At 37.6% G+C, this 17,740-nt stretch overlaps 1 long non-coding RNA gene across 1 annotated transcript in view; it reads left to right on the forward strand.

The window, feature by feature from the left end:
* The window catches only part of LOC138913582 (uncharacterized), a 31,362-nt gene extending 13,946 nt beyond the window's left edge, over positions 1-17,416 (forward strand). The window contains exon 3 of the long non-coding RNA XR_011419368.1: positions 15,086-17,416. This is a non-coding gene — a long non-coding RNA (uncharacterized lncRNA). The remainder of the gene's footprint in view (positions 1-15,085) is intronic.
* Positions 17,417-17,740: the final 324 nt, after the last annotated feature.

Genomic DNA, 17,740 nt, shown 5'->3' on the forward strand with positions numbered 1-17,740 from the left:
GACACAATTCAAGTGTAACTGTGTGGGTTTTGTCGCATCTGTGTGCGTGTGTATCTAAGGTTGTTGTTGTTGTTGTTGTTGCCGTTGCTGTTGTCAGCCACCCGCAACGAAGCTACAATCATTGACCCTCATGCCTTCAAACTGGCTAACACTCACATGGACGTACGTTTGTGTGTGTGCTTTTGTGGGTGGAAGGGAACTTAACTAACTTATTGATTCAAAATTTGTTGCTACTATAACCGTACTATGTCAGCCTATCACTGGCAACCTTAATTGGTTAACCATACCAAGGGTATTATGATATGGGTCGAGGCGAAAATAATGGATTCTCATGCAGAAACCGAGTCAGAATCAGAATCAGCTTTTAACCCAAATTTGTCATGAACTCAACAGAGCTATCTTAGCATTACATTATCAGTGACGTTTTCGACATACTAATTGAAAATACTGATATTTTAATTAGAGTTTTGCATTACGGCTGTCTTTAACCAGAAGCCCAAAATAGAATACCCATTTTTTATAAGCCTTCAAGATCACTTTATAGCTAGATATTATTCTTTTTTTTTTATCAGCAGAACCAAAATTAAATGATGACCCTGATATTTATTGAGATTTGAAGGCTGAAAAGAATGCAGGTTTTCTGTAGATATTTTGTTGATTTTGAAAAGAACTATTAAAAAACATAAAGACATTTAAATGATATTATTATGACAGGTTTGAAGGCTGAAAACATGGAGCATCTAATGAAATCGTTGGAAATGAAATGGATTTAATTAAAAATCGATCTCCCAAGAGGAGCGATAAGATTTAAGATATAATCGATAAATACCGATCTAGATATCGAAAAAGTAAAAGGTCAATTATAAGTCGCTTTCATTTATCCGTTAATTTGGCTTTGGTTAAGCGCCCCAATCGCAACTAATCTCAATTACAGCACTTCATTCTCGCCCGCAATCCGCAATCGCATTCAAACATTCGAATGCGAAACAACAAACAGAAATGTTTACAACAAAACGCGATGAAACAATGCACACAGTCGAAAGGAGGTGGAGGCTAAAAGCAAAACAACGCAGCGGAGCAGAGCGCCGGCAGAGCAGCGGCAGAGCTGCCCCAGCGACAAAAATGCAGCTGGCTGAAAAGCTGAAAAGCGTTGGCGGCGTGCTCGATACTAAAGCGCCTCAGTCGCCGTCGCAGTCGCTGCCTCTGCTCCGATTTAGCCTCGTTACAAGCGGTCGGCCGCTTTGGAGGTGTCAGCAGAGGTGCCAACTTGTGCTTACAGAGAAACTGGTTACCACAAATATCTTTGAAATTCGTTTCCCCAATAAATATTTTAAAAAATAATAAAGTAATGATACCACAGAAACCTTTATAAAACTAAATCAATTGGAATGCTTTTTGTTTCTAACCGAATTCTGCATTAAGTTTCTAACTCTATAGAACCTTATATAGTTTTTTTTTAGAGAAGTTTTTAGCAAACTTTTTTTTTAATACTTTAATAGTTTTTAAAGATAATTTGGAAAAAATTTAAAAATTAATTAAAGAAAATTAATACTTATATGAAAAAAACGTTCTTAGGTTCTAACACTTTTGTATTTTTTTGTATATAACTGTTAATTCTTTGTGCCTGACTATATTGTTTCTGTAACTCGAAGTTCGTCATAACTCAAAGTTCTACCTAATTCAATGTGTTTTTTTAGAATTCGAATTCTTCATAATTTTAAAGTGTTCTTAACTTTAGTTCTCTACCGTTTTCTTAGTTTTTCAAAGACTAGACTTCACTCAAAGTCTTCTTATATCTCAAAGTTTTCGAAATCTCAAAGTTCTTCAAGTCCCGAAATTTTTTAGGGGTTTTCCAGTTTGTAACCATTTTTTTCTGCTCTGTACGCTGGCCGCGCCCTCGCAACGCTGGCTGCGCAGTCGCCCTCGCATGTGGCCACAGAAATCGAAATCATAGCCCCGAATTCGTCACCAACTTTGGACACTACTTACATGCCGCCAACGCTGACGTCAGCGTCGCTGCCGACGTTTGCTGCGCTGCTAGCGGCGACGTCGGCGTCGGCGTCAGCCTCAGTTGTCGGCAGCGTGTACTACTTTTGTTTTCATTGAAAACGTTTGCTGTAATGTTTGTGGTATGTTTCGCTGGCAGCGCAGTCGACGCCGACGTTGCTCACATGGTCACTGAGCTTTGGCTCTCTCGCTCTCCCTCCTTGTCTCTCTGCTGCTGCCTCTCTCTCTCTCCCACTCTCTGCTGCTGCCGCTGCCTCTGCCGACGTCGCTGCCTGGCGTTGCCTCGCTCATTTGTTTTGGGTCGTATTGACCTTCTTAAAAAGTAGGTAACCTCATTTCTCATTTATCGTGTACAACTTACATGCTGCTGCACTGCCGACGTCGCAGCTGCTCTGCTCCGACCTCTGCCGACGTCGCTGCCGGGGGTGGGGGGCTTGTCTCCGCAGAGGCCAAAAAAAATAATAATATAGCGCCAAAGAAATATCTCACGCATCTTGGCCACAAAATGCAACGCCTTCAATTGTTTAGCCAAGATTTTTTGATTGGTTGTAATCCTCTCGCTTTTTCGGGGAAGTACTCATTATTATAGAGGCCATTTTTGAATTGATTCTCTTCCCCTTTCTTAGATCATCATTCATAGGGGAATTTGTATATTCTTTTGAAATAATAGTAAAGAATATGTTATAAAATTTTAAAAAGTTTAATTTCTTTCAAAATAATAAAGGAATTTAAAACTAAGATGTATACCAATTAATAAATCTTTTCGAAAGAGTAAAATTAATTCTTAGCTAAGAAGAACGAAATATCAATTAAATTTTTATTGAATCGGCTAAAACCTGTTGTTTTTAAAATGTTTGAATTTTGTGTAATACTTGTAAATGATCCTTGGCCCAATACCATAGATACTTCTAAATAACGTCGTTATATTTTATTTTATAACAGGTATCTAAGGTACACCCATGTACATTTGAAGGGCATATTATTTCCCTTTAATTATAAATTCCCCCTATTCTATTTGCCTCTTTCGAAGCTCATTGAATTGCCAAGTGATCGCTTCCTAGTGCCCCCAGTGCGCTGACGTCACAAGGCGACACTGACAGAAATAATTGCGTCGAAGTATTCGCCGGGCAAGGTTTTCGTTTCGGCGCAGATTATGTTTCAGACTTTTCCGAAGGTGAGGCATAATTTGAAAAGTGTGTAATTTGTTTTCCTACGCTGATTGCACTTGGAATTTATGCTGCGGCGGCTCCCTTGGTTTACTTATGTCTATATATTTTTTAGTGTGCGTGCATAAACATTGAACAGTATTTTTTTTTTTTTGTTCGAGTATTTCGCTCGCTGAACTGAACTATACCATACTATGGCAAACCAACCCAACTGAACTGAACTCAACCGAGCAGAGCTGAGCGGCAGCGAGTTGTCGTCGCAGTCTCGTTTACTATTGACACCATTAATGTTGCCCCAATGTAGGTCAATTGCGCGCTAATTGCCCCGCCACTCGCCTTCTGCCGGGGGTCTTTTCGTCTCCTCTCAATGCTGAAAGCAGCCACAGCCACTGCCTCTGTTCACTTACCTCTACCTCTGCTGCCGCTGATTGAAGCTACCAGCTTGACCTTTTAGGCCTCGGGAGCAGTACGGGCCACTTGGCCAAAAAATATGGCAATTTGGGCGATTTGTAAACGTCCGAAAAACGGTCCTTATGAAAGTTAATATTTAAAATACTTTGTTTCCAACTCGTGAAACAGGTGTCTTTTAATCATATTACTTTCTTATCCAGATGGACAAAGTTTATTGGAAACAAGTTACCATAAACATTAAAAATATAAATTAATAATCATTGCCTTTTTTACAATAATGAACAGTTTTTAAAGAACATTGATTTCAAACATTTTGTGTTTCTGGTAATTTGAAACAGATCTTTAAAAATAATTAAATTATCATAATAACTGATGACAGGGAAAAAATTTTATTTAGAAGATTTATAAAAAAGAAATCTATAGGTTGATTTTTAGGGATTGCAGGATCAAAGCAAATATTAATTTGAACTAATTTTATCCTAAACAAAAAAATGTTTTTTTGAATTTTAAACTTTATACACTTTAAGCTGGGCTATTTTTAGATTGACTAAAAATAAAGAATCTTATCAGTTGCTTGATTTAGCTTCTTTTTGTAATCTAGCTTAGGCAACAAGCGTTTCTATAAAATTGCTCATATTACGCATACGCCATGTGAGACAGCTTGGCAACCGCAAAATAACTCTCAACTCACTGGAATTGCTGCTGCTGGTGCTGCTCTGTTGTTGTCTTCTTGCCTTTTCGGTTTTATTATTTTTGGGGCAGCCAGCCCAAACTCTGACCTAGTTTCCGCCTTTTTGGGCACCAAAAAAAACTTTTGTTGTACATTTATTTTCTGGCTTTGTATTTTTGCATATTTTATGATTTAATCAAAGGAAATTATACACGCATGCAGAGCATCCCAGGGTGTGTTCCCTTGGGGAACGAATCAGACGAGTAGTAAAGTTCCCTCAGCGCACACACATATACTTATTCGTGCTGGGGCAATAAAACCGAAACTTGACCTAATTCTGAAAACTGATGCCGACGTCTCTGTGTTTTTGCTGCTATGCTATTTTTTTTGTGTCTCCATTTTCAGGCCTGCTAGAAGTGGTTGTATATGTATATCGTTGTCTTAGCATATACAACATTCATCTTACGGAGCTGCGAGTATTTTAATTATGGCATTCCCAATAAACAATTGTAGGTGGTTGGCTGGGGGAAAATATACAAATATATAGATCTATGGGGCTTATTGAGCACTTGGGAAATGGAATTGCCCCGTTTATGGAAATCGTTTGATAAGCAAAGAAAACAATGCGATTGGGTAATGGCAAGAAATGTGTTGAATTACGAGATGTAAAATCATAAAACTAAATGTTATCGTAACGCTTGCAGTGGAATTTTGAAATGAAGCAGATCTAAAAGATTTATGTAATAGTTCATTTGGGTATTGTATCAAATTCGATTACACATCTAAGTGCAATGGGGAAATATGTGTTGACTTATGGTTATTCAAGAACTTTAACATTTCGAGTTCACTTTAAATTGCATACTTCAGTAAAGATTTAATAGATTTTAATGATTAACGTAATACAATGCCACATGGTCTAATTGCAGACTAATGTGTGCAATTGATAGTTCTAAATCGTGCATATCTCAAGGAAGTTTAGCTCATAAACACTTTAATAGAGCTACATGAAACCATAAATTTCGATTTAGCCAAAGCGAAACGATTGATAATAATTTCTTGTTGTTGATTTTTCGTGATTTCCACAGAGTATATCAATCTTTAGATGTTGAAACGCCCAAATGATGTTGTTTCCTTCTTGGTACCGCCCCATTACCTCCCACTTTTGTCTTGTTTGGCTTCTTTATAATTTCCATTCGCAAACTACAATTATTTGATTCACTTGAATCGCACCAGATGGTCTCCCTTCCTCCTCTCGCATTCTATATGTATATATCTCTAGCTGGTTCTCTTCCTTTGATTAATACAATCATTCCCCTGGTGAGTCTCCCTTTGCCCCCTGCTAAGTACAGCCCTGCCCGCAGTTGCGCTTCTATTTCATTACTACTATTATTACGCTCATTTTTGTTGTTGCCCATCGCCTGTTGCTAGCCAATGTCTTTCTTTACCTCTCTCTTTTTTTTTTCTTGACTCTCTGTCTCGCTTTGCGTAATTTACGCGGTCCAATACTTTTCGCCCTCAGTTTATGAAGGGCATATATCCTATGTAGTTTGGAGTCTACAAAATGTTTATGTTATTCTTTAACCCTAATATTATTCCATACAATTTATAGGATCTTCAAGGATAATGCTTTAAATATATTTTACGCTGGGATCCGCGGAGGGATATGGGTGATAGATCCCCCGACTCGGGTAAAAAATGAAAGGAATTTTGGTATTCAAAAAGTATGCAACAAAAAATATTTCTGATATCGCCCTTCCAGAACAAAATATCTGACCCGCTACTGAAGAATTTAATAATAAATAATAATAACTTTAAACTTAAAATATAATAAGTGATTAATATATACCTATTTATATCGCACAAGAATAATATCAAGTATACGTAGTAAAAAAATCAAAACTATAGAATAGCTTATATTTTCCATAAAAATTTATATGTAAAACTAGAAGTATTAGTTGTATTCAGAAATTTTTTAAAGGATATTTTTCGAAAACATCACTTCTTAGAAACATTAGTATTGAAAGTGTATTGAGACTTCGCCTGATGAAACCACCTCCTTTGTCATCTGTTTTACTTTTTTAATTCGCTTATTCCCTTGGTCTGTCTCGGGTTGGCTGTAGATATTTCATTTCATTGGCCACCAGGCGATGGGAACAGCCAACTAAATTGAGCACAGACCCAAAGTGAAACCCAGGCAAGCCGAACTCAACTGAACTGAACTGAGAGTCGAGCAATGTTCTAACCTTGTAATACCCGTCGTAGTGGTAGTAATTTTTATGGTTGTTGTTGTTTTTGGTACCTTTAACCTTTGCTTGGTTAATGCGAGCGGTACCACCAACAACAAAAACAACAACCTTCTCTGACGTCGTTTTTGTCGTATCCTTGAAAGTGTCTATCTGAGGTCATCAACTACAATTTTCGTCGAGCTGGTTGTTGTTATTGTTGGTCGGGGCTCGTTTATCATTGGACTTTTCATGGTCGACGCTCCGAACACAAAGGGAGAAATACGAAATATAAATATTTCCCAACAACAGCAGTTAAAAAAATTGTATTAAAAGGAGACACTCGCAGGATTTCTCCAGGATTCGGAAAAAAAACACCACGGGTGTGTCATATTGAGAGACTCTCAGATTGTTGTGTTTGTGAGTGCGCCACGTGCATTTAATGGTAATTATATGCCAGCGACCACAAAACCGATATAAACCCCCCACCATTCCACCCATTATCTGTAATTGCCTTTGTTCAAATATCGATTTCGATAGCAGAGCGATTTTCCATGTATGTCGTTGGTGGATTTTCCATGTTCTATAATCAATATGGGTTATCCAATCTAACAAAAAAGAAGGAGCATGAGGAAATAGATCAAATGGGGTTGAATATAACATATTCCAAAAATTGTATTTTAGAAAGTAGTTTTTTTTTTAAATACATACAAAAATGGCACAATATTTTTTCAACACAGTTTGAGTTACAGAAAATTTGAATTTGGGAAGTTGGACTGAAAATGGGCCACAAGTAGATCGCGAAACAAATTAGAGTCCACACAGAGGCTAAGCAAAAGTAAACAGAAATAATATCGTTTCAGGTCAGGGTTTCCAAAAGTACACACACGCACACCCGCCCCAGTGATAATTATCTGACAATGAGATTGCGGACCGCGGGCCAAGCCAACCTCAAAAAGTGAGCTAAAAGGCCGAAAAGAGAGCAGCACTATACATATATACTATACAAGTATAATGCGGTGCGTGGTGGTGGAGGGGTTAAAGTAAACTGCATTAATGAAACTGGGTTATAATTGAAATCAATGGACGACGGACAGACAGACCGCACCAGACATAACCACGCTGGATTTCAACATAATCAATGCATAAATCCGAAAGATACTTACGAGGCAGCCGGCCCACGAGAGCCCTACAAGAGTCAGCGGTAACAACATAAGCAGCCCGAGCACACGGCACAAGCGATTTATGAGTGCCTCGGTGAAAACTGACGCCGTCTCATCGAACAGTGGGTTAATGGTCTTTCAAGGGTGATTGAATGGTACGAAAAATAAAATAAAAGGATATAAAATATCAATATAAAATAAAGGAGCAGCAGAGATTACTATTTTCGAAACCAACATATTTTCTTAAAATTTATTTTCCTAGTATTATTGCCCCTTTAATATCTTAAATTAAACCCGATAATTTCTGTATTAAATCTACTAAGTATAATAAAACGATAAGCCCAAAACAGCGGTAAGCTGCAGCCTTTTTACGATTTCCTCTGCCCGTGCTTAGCCGGCTCACGCACAGTATATAAAATCAAACATTTCATACCACTGTGTCCTCACTAAGGTGTTCCATTCCAGTTCGTTTCGTTCCGGCACGCTTAAACGCTTAACAAATTGAATTCGAGTGGCAGGCGGCATTCAAAGCAACAAAGAGAAACAAAGAAGCTAAGCAGCTGTAGAAAATGAAGAAGCCGAAGACACACAAGGCAGAAGAGTCGTCTTCAGTGACAGAAGAGCCGACAGCGGAGAGAGAAGCCTTCAAATGGCAATGTGCGTGACAAAAATGATGACAGCCCCGAGAGGCAGAGACCCTTGGATCCCCCGACTTTTGGATGCATTAAGCGATTCGAGCGTTATATGTACGTTTCCTTTCGCACGTTTCAGCTTCCTCGACATTTGCATAAATTGCTCGTTCCGTTTGCCGCTGCGTTCCACCGGTTGGCCCTGAAACGAAGCGGAATCGAAACGCCTCGGAGACATGGTCTTTAGCTCTTTTAATCATTTTCATGCTACCTCCGTATATCGGCGATGTTTATTTATTGCTCTTGTTGCTGCCGGGGCCTCAATCTCAATGTCTACCGCTTGTAATTTGTATCTTTAAGATACGCGATCCCGACTGCTGGTCTCCATTTGTTGTTGTTGTCGTTGCTTTTGTTGCTGCAGCTACTCTGTCGCCTGTCTTCTGTCTTTTTTGTGGCTGCATCTCTCTGCACATCTTCACATTAAAAATTTATGATGTAGCCAAAGAGTTAAGTCGCTCAAAGGCGTGCCTTCTGCTTCTGTCCGTTTGTCCGTCTGTCAGAGGTGCTAATTTGGCTACTTTTTAGCTGTAGACTTCCTATGTATACGAACTTGAGAAGATTGATTTTTAAAAAAATATTTTTAGGTAATAAAGTAAACCATTTTTGATTTACCAATAGATTTCTTTTATGAAATGAAAATATATTTCCTGATTTAACAATTTATTTTTAGATTAAGACTGTCTTTTAAATTTTACTATCTTAATAGATCTGCTTATCCGTAAATTATTTCTTTGAGAAATTTTAGGAATTATAATTTAATTTATTTTATTTATTTAACAACTATTGTTAGCTACTTGTTTTATTTAATTCTTCATTTGCACCAGCACTGCCGTTTGTCCGTATGTCCGCTTGTCTCGCTGTCCGTTCCTCGTTGATCGTCCCTCGATTCTTTGCGGCGGTGTGAGTGTGTTTCCGCTTCGTGTCCAAAAGTATCTCAAGAGCAGAGCTGCGGTTTAGAGTGTGTATCTTGTGGCTACTTAATGTCGTCTCAACTTGTATGGCCGCTTCCAGCTCTCTGGCTGTTTTAATATGTATAATCTGAGCAACCGGGCCTGCCCGGCACATCAACTGCTTTTTATTGTTGCTAATCGCTTCCATTATATCTCTTGGGCCCCGCTTCTCTAGTATATTTATCTATCCACTTTGATCTCGTGTTCATCATTTTCTATCGTCCCTTCTACCAACTCGTCCCTCATTTGCATGACACGGCGCAAAGTTCTCACTAATTACTAAAGGTTTTCCCTGCCTCTTTGTGGTCGCTTTTTTAATTTGTATAATAAATCAGTTCTCAGTTTTCTCAGTTGCTGTGGGTCTGAAGGGAAGAGGCGCACTTCATTTTTTTTTTTAGCGGAAAAGCGTGAAAATTATGCCGTCTAATCTCTGGCGCTTTCACCTTATAGAGAGCGAGATGGAGAATTCTTGTTAACCACCGCGCCTATCGCTTCACCTGCATCGCTTGTCGAGAATTTAACACTTTGCCGGCCTGTGAAATTTGATAGTTGTTAGAAAGTATTTACTTAGCTTGTAAGCGGCAGATGGAGCTGATTATGCGAGCTCAGGTGAAAAGCTGAAATATTGAATGAGTTAGGGGGAAATTGTAGTAAGAGGAAGGAAATTGTGGCGTTTTAAGACAAAACAAGGGAAATATTTTTTAAGGCTTGGGAATCAAGACAAATATGAAATAAAAATGCAATACACCTTATACATTTTTATAAATATACTCCAACTTGTTTAATAATTTAAAAAATGAAATTCAGCACGATAACCATTTATAACATGTTATGATGTTAAATACTGCTTAAGCAGCCACATTAAAATCAGCGCTTATTAAATCCGAAATCGCAATACATTTTGTACACAAACGTGCCATTTAATTTTCCAACTTTTCCTCATTCATTCACCCAACTCACAATGAAGCTATTAAATCTAGCCTTTCTCCCAGCGCTTTTCGGGCAAAACGCCCACCCGTGAATAGGCGAAAACCCATTGGAAAATGCAATTTGAAAAAACTTCGCTAATCTGCTGCACAGAGAAAATAAAACTGTATTGCAAGTAAAAGTTAATTTTTGTGTTGAGGAAAACTCACTAAAATGAAATACAACAAAAAGCGGCAACATCCACGGCCAATGGAACTCACTTCACTTCCTGTTTATCTATAAGATACTTTTACAAATGAGCGGCAAGCGAATGCAGCTGCCAGATAGCCATGCACATATAATTAACTACACAGCATCTCGTGGATATATATATTTGAAAGCGAGCCGATGTGAAATTGAAATTGGTCCTTTTCACTAAAAATGAAAACGTCCAGCGGCGCGAAAGAGCACTCTTTCCATCTCCATCTCGCAGAGAGCAGCGAAGAAAGAGTGGGAGCCGCGTCTTCGCTTCGAGTATCTTTCACTCAAATGAAAGTAAAGGAAAGTATCTGCGACGCGTCGGGGGGAGTTGATGGCCTGGTGTGGCAGCCGGCGAAATGAAATCAAATGAAGAAATGAAATGAAATGAAATTTGCTTTCAAACACACACATGGCGAACGCAAAGCAGCGGAGCCAAAACAAAAAGAAACATCATAAACTACTGGGTGGGTGAGTCATTTTCGAGATGACAAAGTGTCACCTTATTTTAACAATAAAACTAAACAGTTTGAAAATTAAAGATTTTTTAGGACTAGATATTTTTTAAATTTATTTGTAAAATGAAAAATGCTCTATACTAATTTTAAGTACCTGGAAAAATCATAATATTCGAAATATAAATTAGTAAGATCATTTTTATATTCGTATGCCATTTTAGTATTTTATGTTAAGTATACGACATGTCAGACTGAGTGAAATAAATTTTTCTAAGAAATCAAAATTGGACAAAATAATTTATATAATTATAATAGCTTTCGCTAAGCTCCCATAAAATTAAAAAAAAAAATAATCCTTTGAGATATATTTGTTTCTTATTTTTGTAAGATTATTTAAAGTTTGGTATATGTTTCTCTGTGTACCGCCTAAGTCTTTCTCCCTCTGACTTTGGTTAAATGAAAGCTTGACGCTGGTGCGACGACAGCTGCCGCAACAGCAGCAGCAGCAGAAAACAGCAGCAGCCTCGATAACAGCAGCAGCTATAAAAATAAAAATACAACAAAAAAAAAAAACGGCAGCCGTTTTCAAGGTGGCAACTGTCATTCACTTGGCGGCCAGCAACTGGTGAAGCCTCAACTCAAAACTGAAAACTCAGACCCAAAACCAAAACCAAACCGAAACTCCAACTTCAGCTTCGAATTCCGATTCGGATTCGGATTCAGCTGCGTCCCGTCCTCAGCTCTCGGGCTCTTTGGCATTGACTTGACACCTTGCCTGGTAAATTTATGAAGTGAGAGCGCCCCGGAGTCTCCAAGTTGAAGTCACAGTCGAATTCAGAGACTGAGACCAAGTGGAAGCCACTGCAATGCATTACTTTCTCTTCCTGTTTGCCGCTAAATGAATGGAAATCATAAAGTCCAACGGCAACGAAATCGGCTTCAAAACTATTGAGCCAACTAATGTGGGTGCTGCCAGCCAGGGGAGTTGCTATAAATCACTTTCAAAAATATTTTTAAAAATAAACATTTTTAGAAATTGGCTTTTTAAAATATAAAAATATACAAATTTGCCTGTTAAGAGTAATATTTTGATAGCCAAGATATAATTTCGTGTATTTTTCTGCAATACAACATTTACATTTACAATTTTTCCCTGGTCTTTGGCTTCCTTTTCTCCAAGTGCATTGCCAGCAATAAAAACTGCAATCTAGAGTGGAGTGAAGTGTACAGCAGACTAACAAAGTGACGGACGAAGACAATAACAAATGACAGTTGTGTTTCTCCTCTGTTGTTTTTGCTGTTACCGCTGTCTTGTCAACCAATTCTCATCTCAATTGCCTCAGACTCCGATTCAGACTCAGACTCAAATTCAGAGTCCCATAGTCTTGTCTTTATCTTTGGTGGCTGTTGCAGTGTGCCGCTGATTTCATTTGTTTAAAATTCCATTTGAAAAGTTCAAACTGACTGGAAACTGACACCCACTCGCCAATGAATGGATTAACGATTGAAGGCGACTGGTCTGGCCAGACTTTTCCTTCTCGAAATCGAAAAGGGACACAGACCAGACAAATAGAAGTGGGACATTTTCTAGAAAATTAATAATTTAGAACAAAAATTTACCAAATACAACATAAAAGAAAATATTTTCTTATTTATTTTAAATGTTATCTTAGACTTCAATTGTTTAGTTCACTGAACCTGTTCTGACTCACGCAAAATACTGCGTTGGTTTCTCTAGACTTCTTTGAATTCCAACTTTTTTTCTGGTTGTGATTTTGCCTAAAAAATTTGCATTTTCTACAATTATTTGTCGTTGTTAGTTTATTGCACAATTGGACAACAAGTCAAATGAGTTTAACCATAAAGTGTCGGTTGTTTGCGTTTATGTGTGTTTGTAATGCCGAACAGTGGCTTTAAAACTATATATAAAGGCCGTAAAGTATTTAAATTGGGAAAATTGGCTCACCAATTTTATGGCGTTGAGAAAGAGAAAGGAATTATTCAAATTATATTGACTAGGTTGTTTAGCTTTATTTGGTTACGGAATTGGAATGTCTCATTTTCCTAAAAGGCTTTATATTCAAATATTTTGTTGTGGAAAAATCAATAAAATTTGTATTGATTGTTTAAAGAATTTGGTGATTTTTTTTTTAGGAAAATTCAGCAAAATCCTTTTGTTGGTACTTTCCTATACAGTTCTTTATAGTTGGCTATCAATTTTTTTGTGTTCCATTTTTTTATGAGCTTACAAAACAAAGCCTGAGCATTACCAGTTAAAGCCCATCGATAAATTGAATTTGCCACTGTGCAATATGTTAAAGTTTTGCCCTCTTTTCTGCGTTTTTACGCCGGTTCGTTTCGTTTTCGACTTCAGTTGGAGTCTTTCCCCTGCAGCTTGGCATTCTTGATAAGTTAAGCTTTATGGTTGCGCTAGTTCATTAAATTTATTTTACAGACTCACAGCAACAATGTCTGTGCAGGCACACCCCCTTCACAACCCTCCCTCCTCCCAATCTACCGCACCCAAAGTCTCAACTTTAGTTGCAAAACTCGCGGAGCGAACACAGTGAAAAATCTTATTTTGAGTAGATTAATTTGAAACCATTTAAAAAAAATAAAAATTGATTTTAATTTAAAATTGATAAATTAAGCCATATGATTTTTGAATATTATAATATTAAAGAGCGTATCCCAAAGGTAATTGCTTTATTAGTTTATAAGAAAACTATTTTTCTCCGTGTAGTGGTGAGAAAGAGAAGGGAAGTGGAACCAGCAGAACCACCGGCAAACACAAATCCTGTTCTCCAGCTCCCTCTATTTGTGTTGCCCTCTCTTTCTGCTGCTGTTGTGGCGTCTCTTTCTTCGGGCAGACACATCTCTTACAGTAGTAGTCTTTGTGGCGTGTAGTGTGGCAAAGTAGTAAATTTAATGTCAGTTGCATTTAAATTGAAACTCGAGTGCCAGCAACCGGGAATCTCCTTCTGTCGGAACCCCTTTTTTTACCCTTTTTTTTGTCTCTTTATCCACCCACTTCACGTCCCTGTTCGCCATTCATTTTCCCCTTTGAGCGTGAGTGTGGATCATGGCTATATACGAATTATTTAAGATTAAAAATAATTTGGTATCATATAAAACAATATTATCATTTATCATTTGATTTCAATTTACAAACTAAATAAGGTCCATTTGAAATTTAAATTTTGTCTCGTCCATTTCCGCATGGATTAATTATTTTATGAAGCCAAATTCACCGCATTCCGCTACATATTTTAATTTAGTTAAATCCCACCTCTAGTTCCGCCTTGCTTTAACTTGAACTTTTAACTTTCCTATAGTTGCGCAACGCACCGTCTATGTGGATGTATCTTTGTATCTCAGTATCTCCTCTGTTGGCGGGCATCCCAAACCGATGGAACTGAGGGGCATAAAGTCATCCTTCGGATGACTCCAAAAAGGAGGGAAGTTCAGAGGGGAATTGGGAAACTCAGGGTTGCCCCTTATCGAAGAAGATTTCTTCCCGCACCCCAATCCCTTTTTATGGTCCTCTCTCCTCTCGTCTGTCCTCTCGCAAAAATTTAATGTTGAGCAACGAGTAAAAGTTGGACCCTTGACTCCGTTTTTTTTTTTTTGCCGTATGACTTTAACGCGCTCCGCTGAAAGATACAAATTGTTATGCAAAATGGTGAAAAGTTTCATTCGGCATCAGCAGCCAGCGGACCGAGCAAACTGACTTCTTGTATTTTTTTTTTGTTTGCTGTTCCCGTTGCTTTTATGGAAGAAAAAAATTATAAGTAAAAAACGTAGCATTTTTTGATTTATTTCCATTTTATGTTGATCTGCTTTTGCAGCCGTCGCCGATGTCTGCGCTTTTATTTAATTTCGCTTCCTTCGCAGTTGCCATTGTGTGTGAGCAACTTCAATTGACTTCACGGTGGTTATGGTGCTGCATGTCATCCAGGGATCTTCTCTCTTTTGTGTACAAAAAACAGAAAAAATAAAAAAAAGCAAAACAAAACAATGCACAATGCGATCTTTATCAAGCAAAGGCTGCAAAACTGTTGAGTCTCATTGTACAATATGTTATTTATGTTGTTTAATATTCCCTTACATGTCGCAACTTCCCCCATTCCCCCTCATATGAACCTTTATTAATCGGTTGTAAACCTTTAACTCTTGTCGTTCCAGGTATGTTTATCATCCGATGACATTTATGTTGACAATTGACTTTACCCGCGACGGTGTAAGTAAATGGGGTTAAGCAGATGATTTGATCTACGACTGATGGGTGTTTATATAAAAGGCTTAAAGTTGGTTAGGCATGGGAACGAAAAAAGGGAATCGGGAAACCAATATTTACGATACAAGATAATCGAGGTTATGCCAAATCCTACCTGACTATATATATTTTTTTTTTGGTTTTCCAAAAACAAACTAAATGAAAAACATAAAAACTCAACTCAAACTAAAGCAATCTTTGTAATGAACTCCCTAATTTGAATTTAAACCAACACTTGGGCATACAAATTATGCAAATTTCGACAACTTAAAATCCCCCGCAAAAAACTTCTGGTCCCTTTCTTTATTTTCGTCCGGCAATTTCGAACTTATTCAAAATTAATGGCCATCAGAGGCAATCTTTTTCTTTGTTGTATTTCGGCTTGCAGAGAGAAAAAAGCCGGCTCTGCTAGGCCTCGGGGCCATTTGGGTGTACGAACGCCCTAAACCTTGAGAAATCCAACTCGATGGCGCTCGTTTAATGCCCCGAACAAGTCAGACACCTATATATTCGACTTCTAACGTCTATAATTACTAAGCAAATACACGCACCACCGGCAGAGAGATACGCAGATACAGATACTGAGTATCTGTATACTACAGATACAGTCACGAAAAGTTTGGCTCGGTCAATAGCCACAGAGAGCTTGTTAATTATGCCGTCTAAGCAACGAAATTATGACAAATTTATATGACCAAGAATACGTTTTGGAGTAAGTGGGAACGTTCAGGAAAGAAGACGGAGTGAAAACGGAGTCAAATAAGTTCAAATAGTCCGCCCATTAAAATAAACAAGGCAAAAAGTGAGCGAACGTGTATAATATACATACGAGAAGAGGAGCCACAGCCCCGAAACACATTCTATCGCAAACATTGCCCCAAACTCGCAGAAGGGAAAAAATAATGAAATGAAATAAAAGCGTGAGCCATTTGAAACTTATGATGGGTTCATGGTCAAAACAACCTGAGTTCGTTAAAACAATAAAAAAATGTGGGGGGAAAAAACTGCGAAAAGAAGCAAATAACCAAAGTGCCAGCGTAGAATGCGAAAAAAAAACAAATGAATGTACTCAACAAAATAAAAAGAAAACCGTTTGAAGAAAATAGAAAAAAAGAATAGAAAATATATTCGAAAAGAAAAATACCCTTTATAAATCTTTAATTATACATTTTTTTTAATAAATACAGAAAATATTATTAAATATTTACCTTATATTGACCGTGATCTAAAGGTCTTACTTATATTAAAAAAAAACTCTAGGCCTAATAACATTCAAAGATAAACTTTTACGACTATTTGCGATTTTTTTTTATTATATTGCTAAATATACATGCTTTGCCAAGCCATAAATCTCAAATCTTTCGTTCAGGGTATAACAAATAAAACATGCGAATCTATAGAGATTGCTGTCAATATTTATGAACAACAAATAATAGTCTAATGGCCGGTTGACTGACAGCTCTTTGGGATATCGTGTAAAAGTTTATCAACTCCCGCTGAAAATTCAAGTATATTGCGAGAATTTTTGCATGTACAAAGAGGTATTTCTTCTCCCTTTTTTTCCCTACACAAAATTCAGCTCGTGTCTGTCCATAAATTATGCTATGTATGGGCTGATTCTGCCCCTCTTCTTGTTATTTCACTTTATATACATATATATTTTTCTTTTTATTTGAACAACTTCTAGTTTGGTTTTGTTGTCAGCGCCGAGTTACCTCCACGTCTTCCGTTTGAAGCGTGTGCACACCTTGAAAATAACTTCCAAGGTTGCCAGCAAACTCTGAGAATGATTGCTCCGTACCTCCGTGCCTCTCTTACCTCTGACTATATCTTTTTGCACGTTTTTGTTAAGGTTTTGTGCCCCGTGCCGAGCCATGTGACTTCCTCGGATTCCTATTCGGATTCCCATTCCTCCACCCCGGGATACCCAATGTATTGTATTTCCCATCGCACAGTTCAGTTCAGTTTCCTGCGCTTCTCCTGATGGGCAACTTGTAGTCGAAGTTATATTCCGTACTTGTCTTGCCCAACTTGTTCTCCCTTAACCCGTTCCCATCGCTTAAGTTCTAGTCGGATTTTCCCTGGTTACTTTTATGTTTTGTGCTCTTTTGTTTTTAGCCGGTTGTTTGCCAAATGACGTTAGAAATGCCGGTTCCGGCTTTGTCTTGGCTGCCAATGTAAATGCAAATTGAAGACCCGACCCAACCCTTTAAGAGATTAGAATAATCGTAAAGCGAAGATTTTTCGGTGTTTTGAATTTTAATTAAAGGTTTTATCAAGTTATTTACAATTCTTATTTATGTTTTAAAGCAAATTTAATAGCAAAATCAGTAGATACTATCTTAAATGTTTTACATTTTTTTTTTTAAACCATATTTAAAGTGGTAAAAATAATTGGTAAAAATTATAAGTTCTCTTAAACATTTTCAGGTGATTAAATTACATAAGAGTCCACCAAGGACTTTTTGGTTCGAAACCAATAACACTATGCAGCATCAAAAATTAACCTCGATAAATGCTATATTTTTGGATTCGTTACGAATTCCCAAGTTAAACTGCGTTTT

This window comes from Drosophila takahashii, chromosome 3R (assembly GCF_030179915.1).
Source record: "Drosophila takahashii strain IR98-3 E-12201 chromosome 3R, DtakHiC1v2, whole genome shotgun sequence".
Classification (NCBI taxonomy): Eukaryota; Metazoa; Arthropoda; class Insecta; order Diptera; family Drosophilidae; genus Drosophila; species Drosophila takahashii.